This window comes from Nilaparvata lugens, chromosome 1 (assembly GCF_014356525.2).
Source record: "Nilaparvata lugens isolate BPH chromosome 1, ASM1435652v1, whole genome shotgun sequence".
Taxonomy (NCBI): domain Eukaryota; kingdom Metazoa; phylum Arthropoda; class Insecta; order Hemiptera; family Delphacidae; genus Nilaparvata; species Nilaparvata lugens.
Genome location: NC_052504.1, coordinates 71904798 through 71922263, shown reverse-complemented (window position 1 = coordinate 71922263; position 17466 = coordinate 71904798). Strand labels below are relative to the sequence as shown.

At 33.3% G+C, this 17466-nt stretch overlaps 1 long non-coding RNA gene across 1 annotated transcript; it reads right to left on the bottom strand.

The window, feature by feature from the left end:
- Nucleotides 1-1403: 1403 nt before the first annotated feature.
- LOC111056389 lies at nt 1404-6313 on the bottom strand. Its single transcript, XR_005573095.1, has 4 exons — nt 6263-6313; nt 4121-4359; nt 3321-3490; nt 1404-1822 (listed from the first exon to the last, which is right to left on the bottom strand). It is a non-coding gene; the product is annotated as an uncharacterized LOC111056389 (long non-coding RNA).
- Nucleotides 6314-17466: the final 11153 nt, after the last annotated feature.

Genomic DNA, 17466 nt, shown 5'->3' with positions numbered 1-17466 from the left:
AGCTATTCTAGTCCCATAAGGAAAGGCATAAAATGGTACAGGAAGGTGGCAATTGAGCTGCTATGCAACACAGCAATGGTAAATGCACATTTCCTGTACCAAAAGATTTCAGGCAAAAGAATAGGCATTATTGCATTTAGGGAGTTTGTAGCTCAAAGCTTGCTTGGAATAAATGATTCCTCTCTTCAAGTAGTGCAGCCTGCCAGTAGGCCTAATCATAAACTGATAGAAACCAAGAGAGGTCGTTGCAATATATGCTACAATAACCTAACAAAAAAGTTTGGTCGACAACATGCTATCAAAAATAGTAAACAAGTGGCACTGAAATGTAGTAGCTGTGTTGCCGCATACATGTGCATGTCATGTTTCTTTACTATTCATAAATCACAATTATTATAATAGATAGGCCATATCATGAACTGTAAAAATTGCATAATTATATCGATATTGTAATGATAATATTCCACATTTGAAATAATCAATTTATGAAGTGCAACTAGGCTATTTTGTTATCATGTGTTTCTGTAGGTAATAATTAAATGAAATAATAAGCATTCTTATCATGGAGTTCTCAGTTTATTTCCCAATAATGCAACTTATTTATTCAGTAGTGGTGAAATGATGAAATTCCAGTTTATTTGAGTGTAATCATATATAATGCACATGGCCTAGCAAGGAAAAATCAAGATTTTTTTCCAAATCGGCCATGTGCATCACATATGATCACACAAATATTTTCATGAAAAACATTATTTTATTGAAAAAAATTGTATTTATATCAATCTAATCACTCCTTGAGAAGGATCAACCAATAGAATTACTCTGGCCAGAATGGAAAAATTGATGGAGTTGGACTGGCAGTTAAATTTCAACTCAATCGGTCCAGTACTTTTGGAGTTTTTGCATTACACACAAACCAACATAACATTTTTATATATATAGATAATAAAATATATATAATAATATAAATATAAAATAATAGTGTATTTTAATTTTTGTGTTTTTAATCTATTATTTTATATTAATTTCAAAGAAGGTACTAAATGCTATTCTATAAATACTTCATTTTATTATAATTCAGTGTACTTAATCATATTGTTAATTTAATTATTTGCCGCTTATTTATTTTGGAATAGTGAACTCATAACAAAAGAATGTAGGATCAACTTTACTACTTTTCTCATAGCATACTGTGAAGCACAAGTCTACTGATAGTTGTCTGCCTCTGCCTGTCTTGGGCTGCAGAACCATATTGTATGGAGAGTAATCTCAATTGTCTTAGGCTATTTGTCGCCTGTCTTGGTCTTTGGTTATGGAATTCTACCAAGCCCCACCCCACACGCAATACTACTACTATTAGGAAGGCTACAAACAATAATAATAATAATAAGAAGAAGAGACAGTTGATTTGGCATACATTTATTACAAGTTCTCATGAAAATATTAAAAAAGCAATTTTGAAAAAACACTTGAAACTAGGTCATGTTCATGAGTCAAAAATCTTCATCATCCTTGATTTTGGCAATCATTATCGTTCACATGGAAATCGCCTTTTATCGAATACATTCAATAAAAGTTTACATGTAAAAATTGAAATAACCAAATAAAAAAAAAATACTACTCGAAACTAGGTAATGTTCATAAGGCAATCTTTTTCATCATCTTTGATTTTAGTCAAAGAGCTGCTTAACGTCGGGGCTTATTGTCCATTTTACATTAAAACACCTAACGTAGGCCAGTCACTGTGTTTGTTCAAAAGGTACAGATTTGTAGCAGAGTCCACATATCTTCCGTTTTTTCAACTGATTGAGCAGTTAGGTACCTGAAACATTAAAAAACAAATAAAATAGAATCAGCAAATTGGTTTCTAGTTCAGAAATCTGTAACAATAACATGGCTCTTACAGAGAGGGAGAGGTGGAATACCTGTAAGTACCTCCCTACCAATAAAAGCAATAGACAATTGATGATCACTATTATTGCTATATTGATATATTTCATTATTAAATCAAATCTAAAACTCTTCATTGCTAGAAAACAATACATACATTTAATAATTAATAACAATTCAAGCATACAGAAAGAATTTAACTGACAAGAACCAGTCCCATGCAAGGGAAGTTTCCCTGTTTACATGGAGGAGTTGCTGAACACCTGAGAAACTATTATTTTTAATAGCCCAATGAATAAGTATGTAATCTAATTTTGAAAAATTATATGTCAAGTAGGTGAAAGTAAATGTTCAGTCTTCAAAAATTCTAATTCTAAAGAATAACAGACATTCTTTTGACAAAATATAGAGGAAATATAAATAATAAGACTTGGAATAACTTAAGGATAGAACTATTTGGGATAGACTCTCGAGAAATCATTGAACAACCTATAATAATGCCTCAATCTCTTCTGGAAGATGATTGAATAGTCACTTTCTGACTAATCTACAAAATGAGGAATATGACTGACAGCAGAAATTGCCACTATTACTGTTAAACATCTCTAATACTTTGAAAGCATACATGTATCTAAGTAGTATATAAAGAGTGTTCTGAAAAAAGGTGCTCATAAGTCAGGGTGTGATTCCTCACATCAAAAGAAGAAAAATTGTTCTAATTAACGTAGGTCCGAAAATGCTTAGTTAACAAGTTATACAGAGTGAAAGATTTCGTCTGCATTTTTGTGCCACTGCTGAAACGAAGCCCTACAGATATTTGTTGGCTACTAATTAAGATTTACAATTTAGCGTAATTTATGTGAAATGAACTGAGAAATTGAATAAAACCGTTTCCAGACCTGTAGTTACAGTAATTTTCATGATATGTGACACCCTTCCAGCGTAATTTATGTAAAATTAACTGAGAAATTGAATAAAACCGTTTCCAGACCTGTAGCTACAGTAATTTTCATGATATGTGACGAAATACGCGAAACTTGGTCCTGAAAAGCAAGTTCCTATGGTTTGAAGCAGAGTTACTATGTTAAATGTACGATAAATAAAGAATAATTTTTTACAGAACTTGTAGAAAAATTTAATTTTGAAGAGAGAGTTGTAGAATAAGTCTATAATAGACAAACGCAACCTTAAAAAATAATCCTTAATTACATATGAAACCGCATGAAAAATAGAAAGCTTAACAGATTTTGCCTATTTTATAATATTCAAGTGCACAAAGAGTAGAAAAAATTCATGCCATCTTGTCTTCCTCAAAATAATTCTTGTTTATAAATAATTCTAATTTTGCAACCTAGATAGCAGTTTTATTAGATATTCCTACCATGCTAAGGAAAATTCAATAAAAAATATTGAATAAATTCAATTCATACCGGTGAAGCTGTTTTCTCCATATCCATATTAGAATCTGAATTAAAATGAATGTCATTTTCATAATCTTTGTCGTTGTTGTCGTCTTCATCATTATCATCATCACAATCAACATCATCATAAATATAGAGGAACAAGATTCGGTTTTACTAAAAAAATTACGCTTGGCTCTCTGAAACAAAAAAAGAAAGATTTTTATACCTCAATAATGATTATACTACGTATAGCGAATTTTACTAAGTAATTCAAACACAACGAATTTCCTTTTTCTCACAGGTTTTTCAGCATCAAATTGCTTATTTATAAACATTACTATTTTTGCTCATGAACCGGGAAATAAAATAAACCTTTCAAAGATTGGGATGCATTATTTGGCATTATAACTCCAAACTTACAACAGTACACTTTTACAACATTAATTATTAACTAATATTCAATCAACAGTTGAAGATAGGATGACAACTGTAGAAATATTTATTATTCATTATTATAAAATTACAAATTCTAATGATGCTGGAATACGGAGAGTTCAGACCTGATTTAAAACCGAAAATCAACAGCCCAACATGAGAAAAATAGCATCTAACATAACAGAGCGCTTTCACACCATCCGATAGTCAGTGCTGACCATCTGTTTAATGCAATTTTTATCAAGTAATATCTGGCCGATAATGTTGACTGATGTGAAAACAACCATTAGATTGCTGTACTTTCAATGTGAGGGTAGCCTAACCACTTGAGGCCTACTCTGCAAAATATGAATTATGAGCATTAAAATTGCTTCCCATCGTTTGGAACCCACCTAAAGCTGTAGGTCCATTAACCCACTTCTTCCTTATCATTGCTCAAGACCTTTAGTGGGCATCACCTTTAGGAAAAATAGAAATAAAACAGAGAACTCGAGCAATACAGTACACTTACCAATGATGTGTTAGCCTTAATTTTTATCTCTGTTGTATCTATTCTTTCATTCAATTTGGTAATTCTTCTTTTGTAGATTCTTTCAATGTGGGTAACTATTTCAGCCGTTGCTTCTTGTACCTGGAATGAAATATTAACAAATTGTTAAAAATATAAAGTTTTGAAACTTGAACCGGAAATACTAAACAAATTCCGTACCGTATTCTACTGATTCTACATGAATACGGTTATCAGTGTTCTACTTGTCTCTGGTTGAACTAACAAATAATAGCAGCCTACTAAGGTACGGTACCTAGCCTAGGTCAAAATACAAGTTATGAGAGAAGAATGTAATAAAATTTCATTATGTTATATATAAAATAGTCACTATACTTCATAATCATACAATAATTAATTGAGAATAATTCAAATGGTACGGAATAATCAAGCATGTTTCTCCTAGATTTGTGGATTATTTATTTTCTCATCAGGACAAGTTCAATTGAAAGTTTGAAACTAGTGATAGACGATCATTTAAGCCGCGTTTACACCGAAGTTTCAAACAAAAAGTTGCAAACTTTTATTGCAAACAGCAGTTGCAAACAGTAGTTTCAAATAAAAGTTTGCAACTTTTATTTCATGGTTTTATTTCCATGTTTCATGAAAATGTTTTCAACCTTGATTATGACTCGCCTATGTTCTGGTTCCTGGGATCAGTCCTTCCGAGGATGTCAAGTGTCAAAAGGATGTCATTTTAGCCGCGGCGGCGTGTGTCGTGTTGTCAAAGCAACGTAGGCCGAGACGATACTGGGTGAGGCCGTCTCTGAATTCCAGAGCTACGTACAGTGGAAACGACCTGTTGGACGATTTAAATAGAGATGATGTCGACCCTCTATCAGGTGAACTGAGAACGGACGGAAGTTTTAAAAACTTTGTAAGAATGACCAGTGAGGATTTTGAATATATAACTTTAATGATTGGTCACAAAATTTCGAAAATGGATACGAATTACCGAAAGGCTATTTCTGTAACGGAAAAACTAGCCGTAACCTTGCGTTTTTTAGCTACCGGAGATTCATACACAAGCTTGAGTTACCTGTTCAAGATATCAAAATCAACCATATCTTTGTTTGTACCTGAGGTGTGCGAGGCTTTAATAGATCTTCTGAAGGATAACATAAAGGTAAGACGTTATAAGTAGACTATACATAGCCTATATTTGTTATTTTGACAGCCATTTTTAAATAATATAATATAAAATATTGTTGTTAACACTCAGAACCTGTTTAAGAACCCCCCGCTCTCGCCCCTAAAAGGTCCTAGGGTATTTTATGGCAAATATATTTTTATAATTTTAAGCAATAAATCTACTACTGGTATTTCGCTTTATTTGTACCAGAAGTGTGTGCTGCTCTTATACTAGATGCTACAATGCTTGTATTATAAAGTTAGGTGACCAAGTTGGCGCATTTAAGTAGTAAGTGGCAGGCCGGTAAAAGTGGTTTATTTACCAGGTAAAAGTGGTTTACATAGTCTAACCTAACCTAACCTCACGATAGCATTAAGCTGAGTCTTAAAAAATGCAGAATTAAAATATTTGTCGTTTTCGTAAAAACTCCATTTGTGCTAGTGCGCATGCGCAAACATCGTTCCCCTAACTTTGTAATACAACCATTAGGAACTAATCTGCTTCAGATAGGTTTGTTGGGAGAGACAAGGTGGTTCAAGTGATCACGTGAGTGAGAGTGGAGGTGGCAGCGTAGGGGATGGCGGGGAAATGTTTCTGTTTCGTGTTTCAACGGCACATAGTGACCGAAACTAGTGTTGCAAACAAAAGTTTGCAACTCCCTTTGATCTTTACCGACTTCAGGTGGAAACAAAAATTTCTGTTGCAAACACTGAAAAACTGTTTGCAACAGCGAAATGTTTCGTCTAAAAATGCGCGTTTTTAGAGATGTTTGCAACTTCTGTTTGCAACTCGTGTTTCAAACTCCGGTGTAAACGCGCCTTAATTAAATAATAATTTGAATGTAGGCCTACTTACTTTTCTCAGGAGGAGGCATTTATTTTTCTGAAGCTCACCGTTGATTAATATTGTGGAGCGGTATTTTACTCGCCTCACATATGTAGAGAGATTTGCCAAATCATGTAGTGTTGTATCTAAATGCCTCACGTTGGACCGGCAAATCATGTGGTGCGTTTTTTAACGGCTTCACACATGTAGAGTGAATCTTGTACTGAATCAATGGTGTAGAGGCTATAAATTTTGCAATGGCGTGTGTGGACGCTGAGTGTACACCAGACAGATTGACTCACTACAAGATTCAATACAATTGTCGGAATCGCGGGAGGCCTAAACGCTCGCTCACCCTTGATTCTTCTAATGACAGATTGTATAATGATGAAATTTTTATAAGCAGTGTAGCGACCGCTAAACACTGAATACGGATACCTTAAAATTATTACCTGTGAAGAATGAGCATACAAAATCATACAGGTCGAGCAAAAATCCCGATGTAGATAATTTACGGGACTGCGTCTCTAATAAGTTCTGAAGGATTAAAATACGGTATTTGGACCAAATATCGTTCAGAATATACTTCGAGAACAGAGTCTTGTCGGGTTTTAAGCTCTATTGTAGGAATTTATATGATCTCTGGCTGCATCTGCTGTACAATTGATGTATTCGCTCCTAAGTCGAGGTTGGTAACAGATAAAAGCTGATATATGAGCAGGTAAGGACAAAGAATAAATATATCGATCTGACCCCACTCGCTACATCCACTTAGACCTGTTCCAATATCCAGCTTAATTCAATTATTTCAATGATTGTATTCGATCGGTTCTTGATTATATAGAACGTATCAGACACAATAATTGACAGGCTTAAGAAATAATCGAACTCAGAAAACGAATTAACAAAACTGGAATATATTATAATAAAATATATGATCTCACAGTGCAGATTCAGAATATAATTTATAGATTGAAAGTGGTTTAACATTAACAAAATGATTAGCAAATTTCTTGTACTTGCATGATATCATGCGTGATTCAACAGAATTTTACACTTGATAAAATTGAACCGTTTTGAAAAAATAGTGAAAATAAATTATAAAATATTTTTAAAAAAGTTTGCTCGGGGTCGTGGTTCTGGCAGCGGAGGATAGCTAATCAAACTACGAATTCTTAGAAATGCTATATGGATAAATTCTAGGCTCTTAAATGCTAAAGCGCTTGTCGGCGTGGCCAATAATTTAACGAAGAAAAATTTATGTTTCTGCACTGAAATATTTTCGAAGCATAGATTGGGGCCCCTTTTAACTTATAACTCACGTGAATTTCCTTGGCGGTCGTGGTTTTCTTCTTTAGATCAAAAATCGTTTGATCGGCAGCAATCCAGGCTTCGGTTTCAGCACGTGGGGAATTTTAATTTAAATATCTCCTTCACCAAATTAATTAAGGGATGATTTAACTTTAAACTTTTAAATTTATCGATCGATGAACATAGATTTACGAATAACAAATAGAATAGCCTAAAATATTGGCTCACAAATAAAACATATAAAATCGAACGAAAATTTTACAAATAGGTCTTGGTAACTATAAAGAGATCTGAACGGTGAGGATTTCAAAAGGGAAGTGCTGTCTTTTTCTCTAAGCTTCTTGGCTAGACCTTTCTTCTGAGAATCTCGATGTAATAATTTGCATGAAAAATTTGCTATTGGTAGAACGATTGTGACATAGACGTGACGTCAGTGGCAGGCAGTAGAATATAATTCCTTTAATTACAATAATAATTCAATTTATGTAGTTCTTAAAACTGCTTAATCTTCTAGACATAGTTCCTCTCATACAATGTACATGTGCTAGCGTATATGATAAGGCGGGTTTGTTGTCTGATAGTAGATTAACATGTGTTGCTTTCAAACGATCACCTTTTTGGTGCTATTTCTATGCACTATGATTGGCTTAGGCTTGCCAAAGAGATTTAATTACCATGTGGTTCAGTTGAATGAATCATTAATAAATTAATATTCTTATACAAATTTTATTATGTTTGAGACTGTTATAATTAATTTCTGCCGTTTTATCAATAATATGCTGTTCATGCTATGACCTAGTTAGTTACAATAAGACCTGACATATAATATAATTTCTTAAGTAATAAATAATTTCAACGATAATACATACATTTTATTTTTTTATTTGAAATTCTTGGTCCTTTATTGATAGTTTTATAATTTTTAGAAATGGTATTATATCTTGTGTGAAGCCAGCATGACATTTGACAATACTTTGAATCAGTCAGCTGCGTTCGAACTGTTTTAAAAACATCTGATCGATAGTAAACAAAGTGTAACCTCAAAATCAGTGAGCAATTCACAAATAATTCGTTCTTTATTTGCAGAATAATTATAATTTTATTGAATAATTTTTCTAGAAAATATTCGGTACAGAACGGTACTCTTATCTAATATACAGTTACTGATAAGTAAGCTTTATCGCTCGGTTGCTAACTATTCCTTTAGCAAATTCTTTCATTTCAAAAGGTAATCACAATTTTCTCTCTTCTCATGAGATCTATTTGAAAGATTCATCACACAAAAGCCCCCAGGATATTTTAAATAGGTAATTGGGAGACGAGTTGAAACAATGACTATTTGAAAAATCCGATATTGTGATGAATACACCATTTCATCTCCTTACTTTTACGAAAACTCCACACTTAACACTAAAAACAATATATCGTGCACTTTTGGCTACGAGAAAATAAATAATTGATTGTTCCTTTCATTGGATACAATCAAAATACAATAATTAATGAGGTCTCTTTCGATCCTTCATTAAAACAACTCCACAACTTCCATTCACGGGTGGCTTATGAGCAGACCCATAACTATAACAAATATACAAAATTCAACATATTATCCTCTTAGGATTCGAACAGTATTGGCAACAAATATAGATTTTCATCATTTTTCATGGTTATTACAGGTTCGACTCTTTAGTTGGCTTTCATAAATTGGGTGAGAGGTGATTTAACTTCGGTGACTTGACAATTGTCTACCGTTTGACTCGAGCAATTCCTTTTTCACGCTTAGTACATTGTGTACAAGCAGGGTTATACTTGAAATGGTTTTCTTGATTTTTATCAATGCTGGTTATAAATATTATGCTTTCAAGATTATATTCATCAATTTGAATTACAATTCATGATCTTTGATGCAACAATAATAAATTTCACCTTTGAAGGTAAGAATTTCATTTTCTTTTTGGCTTTTTAGAGATACATTATATGACATAGAACATGCACATTTCGTGCAATTTAACATAAATATATATATATATTTTTTTTTTTTTGGTTGCGTTTTTTACTTATAATTTCACATTAAATAATAGGTTACAATAATTAATAACGATATTGCTTTGATTCCTATACATTGACTCTATGATTTCGCACACATTGGTTGGTGTGACGAAGAAAATTATCGAACAGGCTTTGGCTCTGAATAGATTTTTCTATCAATTCTGTATTTCGAGGTTAGATTTACACATTTTTCAAATAAACTTTGTTTATTTTCTTTCCTCCTATTCACTACTAACTTCATCTGATTTCTAATTTACAAATATTTTCTGTTGATAATATAATTCTTGTTTCTATTTTTCAGTTGTGCAGATGATACCAGGCGATTGTTTCGGTGATGACTCTGACACGAGGTGGATGGCTTGATCAGGTTGGTAAATTCTTAAAGTTGTTTTCAGTTTTATTTTCTTGACTTAAAGTTGATAATAATTTCTTCATTTGATGTGGATTTATAATATTTTCCTCATTAGCTGAGATGCGGCGAAGTTTAGGTTATGTTGATTAGGCTGCAGTAGAAAGATTCCAGTCTGCTAAGATATGATTCGATGTGTAGGCCGTGATTATGAAGTGTTTGATAATTGGTGTATTCCACAAATGTAGTTTTCAGTTAATTAAAACATTATTTCTTTCTTAAGCCCCCATCTAAATTTGATTTGGTGTCATTCAAGGTCCAATTCCGATTTGTGACTGTCCGTTTTACTAAACTTGGCTTAAAACGAACATGCCTGTGGTGTAAATCAATTCTTTCAAAAACTCGTTTCCTCTTTGTCGGCCGGTAACATGCAGTTTGATCTTTTTAAACCTGACATGCCGGTGGTGTCTGTGGGTTCTTCTAAATAATATTTTCCTTTTCTGCATGCTAGTGTACAGTCTGTTTGATTTCAACCTGACATGACTGCGGTGTGAATAGATTCTTCCTGATATGGTCTTCCTTTTTCCTTGCATGCTGGTAGGAAGTTTGATGTGGGATTTCAGCCTTATATGACGGCGGTGTAAATGAACTCTATTAGTTGGTTTTCTTCTTTGTCGTATTGTAATCCTTCTTGTTTGTTGTTTTGATTCATAGGTTTCCGGTTTTGGTTGTGATTCTAGTTTGCTGTGTGTTTCTATTTTACTTCTATTGTTTTGTGGATGATCTTCATGAGTATTGGTTTCACATGTTTCAGGTGCTGTCCTCGGTGGATGGGAGATACGTGCGGTCGGCGGTCCGGGCTGCTCTTCAACGTGGTGGGCAACGTCCTTGGACTCCTGGTGTCCGGCGCGCGGTGGTACGGGCTGCCCCTCTATGCCCTGGATGACGTCCTCAGCTTGGCGGGCGATGTTGTCTGGTCCCTCTCGGGTGCTCTGCAGGGTGCGGCGCGACTTCAGCCTTGACATTTTCGGTAGGTTGGTCTTCCATACATGTATCACGTCCGCTTGCTTGTTTGACTTCCTTTATTTGGTTGTAGTTCTTATTTATATTGTTCAGTGTTTCATTCCTTTGATCATAGTTCTTATTTATATTGTTTAGTGTTTCATTCATTTGATCGTAGTTCTTATTTATATTGTTCAATGCTTCCAGGATGAGACTCATCTGTAACACGGAAGGGGCGGGTATGTAGTCTTCGGTTGGCTGCAATGGTTCTATGACATGAGATGCGGGTGTCTGGACCTCTGGAATGGCGATGCATGGGTGTTTCTCCCGCACGACATCTTTCGTCTCTGAAATCGCTGATGTGGCCTCCAGGATGCGGTGTGGTTCTTCCATAATTTATTGGATGATACAATGATGCGAGTGCAGTGAAACGATCGCAAATATGTGGGGTTATGTGCAAGATTACAAATGAATGACCACAAGTTGAAATAGTGTAAAAAATTCGTTGAAGTGAAGGAATACAAAAGTGTGCTTCAATAATATGTTCAGTGATGAAGTGAATCAAAGTAGCAATATCGTTAACATAAAATGATAACAACATAAAGGATATACAGTGGATAATTATGCGATAACGAAGGTACGTCTCTTATAATTTATTATTATTATTATTATAAATATTTTACTCTATAATTTCTTGCCGCAATTCTATATATAGGGCTAGTATTCTTTGCAAAATTTTATATAAAAGCAGCAGTGTTCTGTTTGAATTATTCCGCAATATATCCGTGATTTAATTTGGCTTCCCTCTTTATGCTTTAAAAACTTTAAAAAATGTAAATAACTTCAATCCTCTTTTCCATAAAATTTTTATAAATTGTTTTAATATAGACCTAATGTTCATAAAATAATATGACTTTTCTTATGGTATTTCTTATACCTATGACTTATAGTATGACCAATTCTCGAATAACACAATAATGAAATTCTGAGTTCGATTTTTTCTCTAAAAATTCATCAATCGATAAATTCCTTTTCTGTTCAAAAATTGGGTATGGTACGACTGGTTATTTTATATAACAGTGAACAGTTAATATTAAATTTGAAGAAATTCACAACCATAAATTTTTTCAAAAACTTTTCCCATTGTCAGCGCTATAGTATACTGAGCAACTAAATAATCTTCGTAGTCGATTATCCACCTCATCAATGCCTATCACAGTTGGGCGCCAAATCATGTGGAGCGGTATTTTACTCGCCTCACATATGTAGAGAGATTTGCCAAATCATGTAGTGTTGTATCTAAATGCCTCACGTTGGACCGGCAAATCATGTGGTGCGTTTTTTAACGGCTTCACACATGTAGAGTGAATCTTGTACTGAATCAATGGTGTAGAGGCTATAAATTTTGCAATGGCGTGTGTGGACGCTGAGTGTACACCAGACAGATTGACTCACTACAAGATTCAATACAATTGTCGGAATCGCGGGAGGCCTAAACGCTCGCTCACCCTTGATCTTCTAATGACAGATTGTATAATGATGAAATTTTTATAAGCAGTGTAGCGACCGCTAAACACTGAATACGGATACCTTAAAATTATTACCTGTGAAGAATGAGCATACAAAATCATACAGGTCGAGCAAAAATCCGATGTAGATAATTTACGGGACTGCGTCTCTAATAAGTTCTGAAGGATTAAAATACGGTATTTGGACCAAATATCGTTCAGAATATACTTCGAGAACAGAGTCTTGTCGGGTTTTAAGCTCTATTGTAGGAATTTATATGATCTCTGGCTGCATCTGCTGTACAATTGATGTATTCGCTCCTAAGTCGAGGTTGGTAACAGATAAAAGCTGATATATGAGCAGGTAAGGACAAAGAATAAATATCTCGATCTGACCCCACTCGCTACATCCACTTAGACCTGTTCCAATATCCAGCTTAATTCAATTATTTCAATGATCGTATTCGATCGGTTCTTGATTATATAGAACGTATCAGACACAATAATTGACAGGCTTAAGAAATAATCGAACTCAGAAAACGAATTAACAAAACTGGAATATATTTATAATAAAATATATGATCTCACAGTGCAGATTCAGAATATAATTTATAGATTGAAAGTGGTTTAACATTAACAAAATGATTAGCAAATTTCTTGTACTTGCATGATATCATGCGTGATTCAACAGAATTTTACACTTGATAAAATTGAACAGTTTTGAAAAAATAGTGAAAATAAATTATAAAATATTTTTTTAAAAAAGTTTGCTCAGGGTCGTGGTTCTGGCAGCGGAGGATAGCTAATCAAACTACGAATTCTTAGAAATGCTATATGGATAAATTCTAGGCTCTTAAATGCTAAAGCGCTTGTCGGCGTGGCCAATAATTTAACGAAGAAAAATTTATGTTTCTGCACTGAAATATTTTCGAAGCGTAGATTGGGGCCCCTTTTAACTTATAACTCACGTGAATTTCCTTGGCGGTCGTGGTTTTCTTCTTTAGATCAAAAATTGTTTGATCGGCAGCAATCCAGGCTTCGGTTTCAGCACGTGGGGAATTTTAATTTAAATATCTCCTTCACCAAATTAATTAAGGGATGATTTAACTTTAAACTTTTAAATTTATCGATCGATGAACATAGATTTACGAATAACAAATAGAATAGCCTAAAATATTGGCTCACAAATAAAACATATAAAATCGAACGAAAATTTTACAAATAGGTCTTGGTAACTATAAAGAGATCTGAACGGTGAGGATTTCAAAAGGGAAGTGCTGTCTTTTTCTCTAAGCTTCTTGGCTAGACCTTTCTTCTGAGAATCTCGATGTAATAATTTGCATGAAAAATTTGCTATTGGTAGAACGATTGTGACATAGACGTGACGTCAGTGGCAGGCAGTAGAATATAATTCCTTTAATTACAATAATAATTCAATTTATGTAGTTCTTAAAACTGCTTAATCTTCTAGACATAGTTCCTCTCATACAATGTACATGTGCTAGCGTATATGATAAGGCGGGTTTGTTGTCTGATAGTAGATTAACATGTGTTGCTTTCAAACGATCACCTTTTTGGTGCTATTCTATGCACTATGATTGGCTTAGGCTTGCCAAAGAGATTTAATTACCATGTGGTTCAGTTGAATGAATCATTAATAAATTAATATTCTTATACAAATTTTATTATGTTTGAGACTGTTATAATTAATTTCTGCCGTTTTATCAATAATATGCTGTTCATGCTATGACCTAGTTAGTTACAATAAGACCTGACATATAATATAATTTCTTAAGTAATAAATAATTTCAACGATAATACATACATTTTATTTTTTTATTTGAAATTCTTGGTCCTTTATTGATAGTTTTATAATTTTTAGAAATGGTATTATATCTTGCGTGAAGCCAGCATGACATTTGACAATACTTTGAATCAGTCAGCTGCGTTCGAACTGTTTTAAAAACATCTGATCGATAGTAAACAAAGTGTAACCTCAAAATCAGTGAGCAATTCACAAATAATTCGTGCTTTATTTGCAGAATAATTATAATTTTATTGAATAATTTTTCTAGAAAATATTCGGTACAGAACGGTACTCTTATCTAATATACAGTTACTGATAAGTAAGCTTTATCGCTCGGTCGCTAACTATTCCTTTAGCAAATTCTTTCATTTCAAAAGGTAATCACAATTTTCTCTCTTCTCATGAGATCTATTTGAAAGATTCATCACAATATCTTTTTATATAACATATTAAAACCAAATACCACAACAAACATCATAACATAACCTCAATTGCAGAAATCACAATAATTATTAAGATCGCAGAAGTTATGTTTGTATTATCACAATATTATCAAAAGTTGTTAGCAGTATTATTAATGTTGATGGAGATTTGAAATATTGAAAAGTATTAGAATTAAAGATTCTGAGCTATGAACACAGTTTACATATCAATAATTGTAAAATCTGACAAAGCATTTATTGGAACGGTTCCACTTGTTACTCGTTCCGTTACTACGTAGACATCATGTCGTCATTTTCCGTCTGCGCTGTCCGGTGACGTCACAGTCACGGTTCTACAGCACTGCTAGATTCAAGTTGGTTTTCTATACTTTTCGTCGTGTTATTTGTCGTTTCAATTTTAATATTTGTACTATTCGATTTTTTGGAATTTATTTTGTCTTTAGGCATCTTACTTTCTAGATATTTGTTACTTTTTCACCAAACGTTTGTAAATGTTTTGATCTATTGATGTCTATCTTGACATTCAATTCACTGAGGCCACTGACGCCTATTAATTGTTCTATTGATGTCTATCTTGACATTCAATTCACTGAGGCCACCGACGCCTATTAATTGTTCAATTGATCTCTAACTTGACATTTAATTTACTGAAGGCCTATGCCGCCTATATTTTAATGTATTCTATTTGTTGAGCACTATCTACAGCTTATTGTCATTTATTATTATTCCTTTTGTCAATTGATGTCTAACTTGACATTTAATTTACTGAAGGCCTATGCCACCTATATTTTAATGTATTCTATTTGTTGAGCACTATCTACAGCTTATTGTCATTTATTATTATTCCTTTTGAAAATCATTAAGTTTGAAATTTGCAGCAATAACTTTTCATTATAGCACTCAATTTATATTCGCAATTCAGGTATCATTAATATTACCGTTCCGATTATTGTCAGGCTTCAATGGTCATTAATGTCATTGACCTAATTTCATTTAAATTTTGTATTTCTCTAACGTTTTTTATCACATGTTGTAATTATCCCAAGATTTTTCGACTCAATCTACTTACAATTGTTTTTGTATGTGGCCATCTGCCTATTATTATTTTATTATTATTAAATCTTATCTTGTTGACTCATTTGGTCTTTTATTGGTGTACTTACCACACTTCAAGCTATCAGTATTTTTATGCACAGAATTCAAAGATTTATTTGTAGATATTAATAACAGCTATCATTCACAGTCCACTGCCCTAAATTTGGATTCTGTCAATAATTATAATATTTTATTCAGTGAAGCTCACAGAAGTTATGTTGGTATGGGGCAGTTGTCAAGGTTGGCAACGCGTGTTGATCAACCAATGAAAGCGCGGTACAAAATGATACTATTAATGGTACCGCGGTACGAGAAACGAACGGATACCAAGGGATACCGTAATGCCCAAATCGATACCTAGATAGATAGATAGAAGATAGATAGATAGATAGATAGATAGATAGTAGATAGATAGATAGATAGATAGATAGATAGATAGATAGATAGATAGATAGATAGATAGATAGATAGATAGAGATAGATAGATAGATAGATAGATAGATAGATGATAGATAGATAGATAGATAGATAGATAGATAGATAGATAGATAGATAGATAGATAGATAGATAGATAGATAGATAATAGATAGATAGATAGATAGATAGATAGATAGATAGATAGATAGATAGATAGATAGATAGATAGATAGATAGATAGATAGATAGATAGAGATAGATAGATAGATAGATAGATAGATAGATAGATAGATAGATAGATAGATAGATAGATAGATAGATAGATAGATAATAGATAGATAGATAGATAGATAGATAGATAGATAGATAGATAGATAGATAGATAGATAGATAGATAGATAGATAGATAGATAGAAGATAGATAGATAGATAAAGAATTTATTGATACTCATAACAAAAAGCACAATTACAATTCCAAAGCAATAACAAAAATTCAATTGGCATGGCACATGCCGTCAGCCAGAGTTGGTAGTTTATCTGTATCATATCATATCTATTTTTCGATAAGCTGATTTCTCGAATCAGTTCTAAATTATTTCGGACAACATCTTATCGATACTCTCTATGCATTCAATCGCTCCGAATGAAAGCTATCAATTTTAGAAAAGAAAAATTCATCATCAGACCTTAGCGCATCATATAATTATTCTAAATGGCAGCAAGACTTCTCAAATCATTCACCCAATAAATCGAAGAGATATAGTATCACTAGATTATAGTCCTATATTAACATATGGCATGTTCATTTCATGTGTGCCTTTTGCCAAATATTCGTCCACTTTGATGTTCGACTCTGACCGGGAAAACAACGAGCACGAATGTTCACTGCTAGCCGAATACCAAACATCCATCCACACTACTAGCAATTCGGCGAGTCGCTGCTCGATGTTTGCCGAATGACGGCATGTCTGGAGCCGGCTTTTTACTTGATAGCCAGTATATTATCGAATTCATAAAGATACATATATTGAAAAATCATGGAAGATATTTGCTATGAATAGATTAACGTGAACATTCTTCAAAGACATGAAAGCAAAAACCTGAATTTCCTAGAACACAAGAGTACCTATACGAGTATATGAAGACAAATTGATCATAGGGATTCCAAGGTTGATCCTGTGTATGATCCTTTTGATCCTGTATCTTGCTCATTGCATGCAACACAAACAATATAATCTTCCAATAAAACTCTATA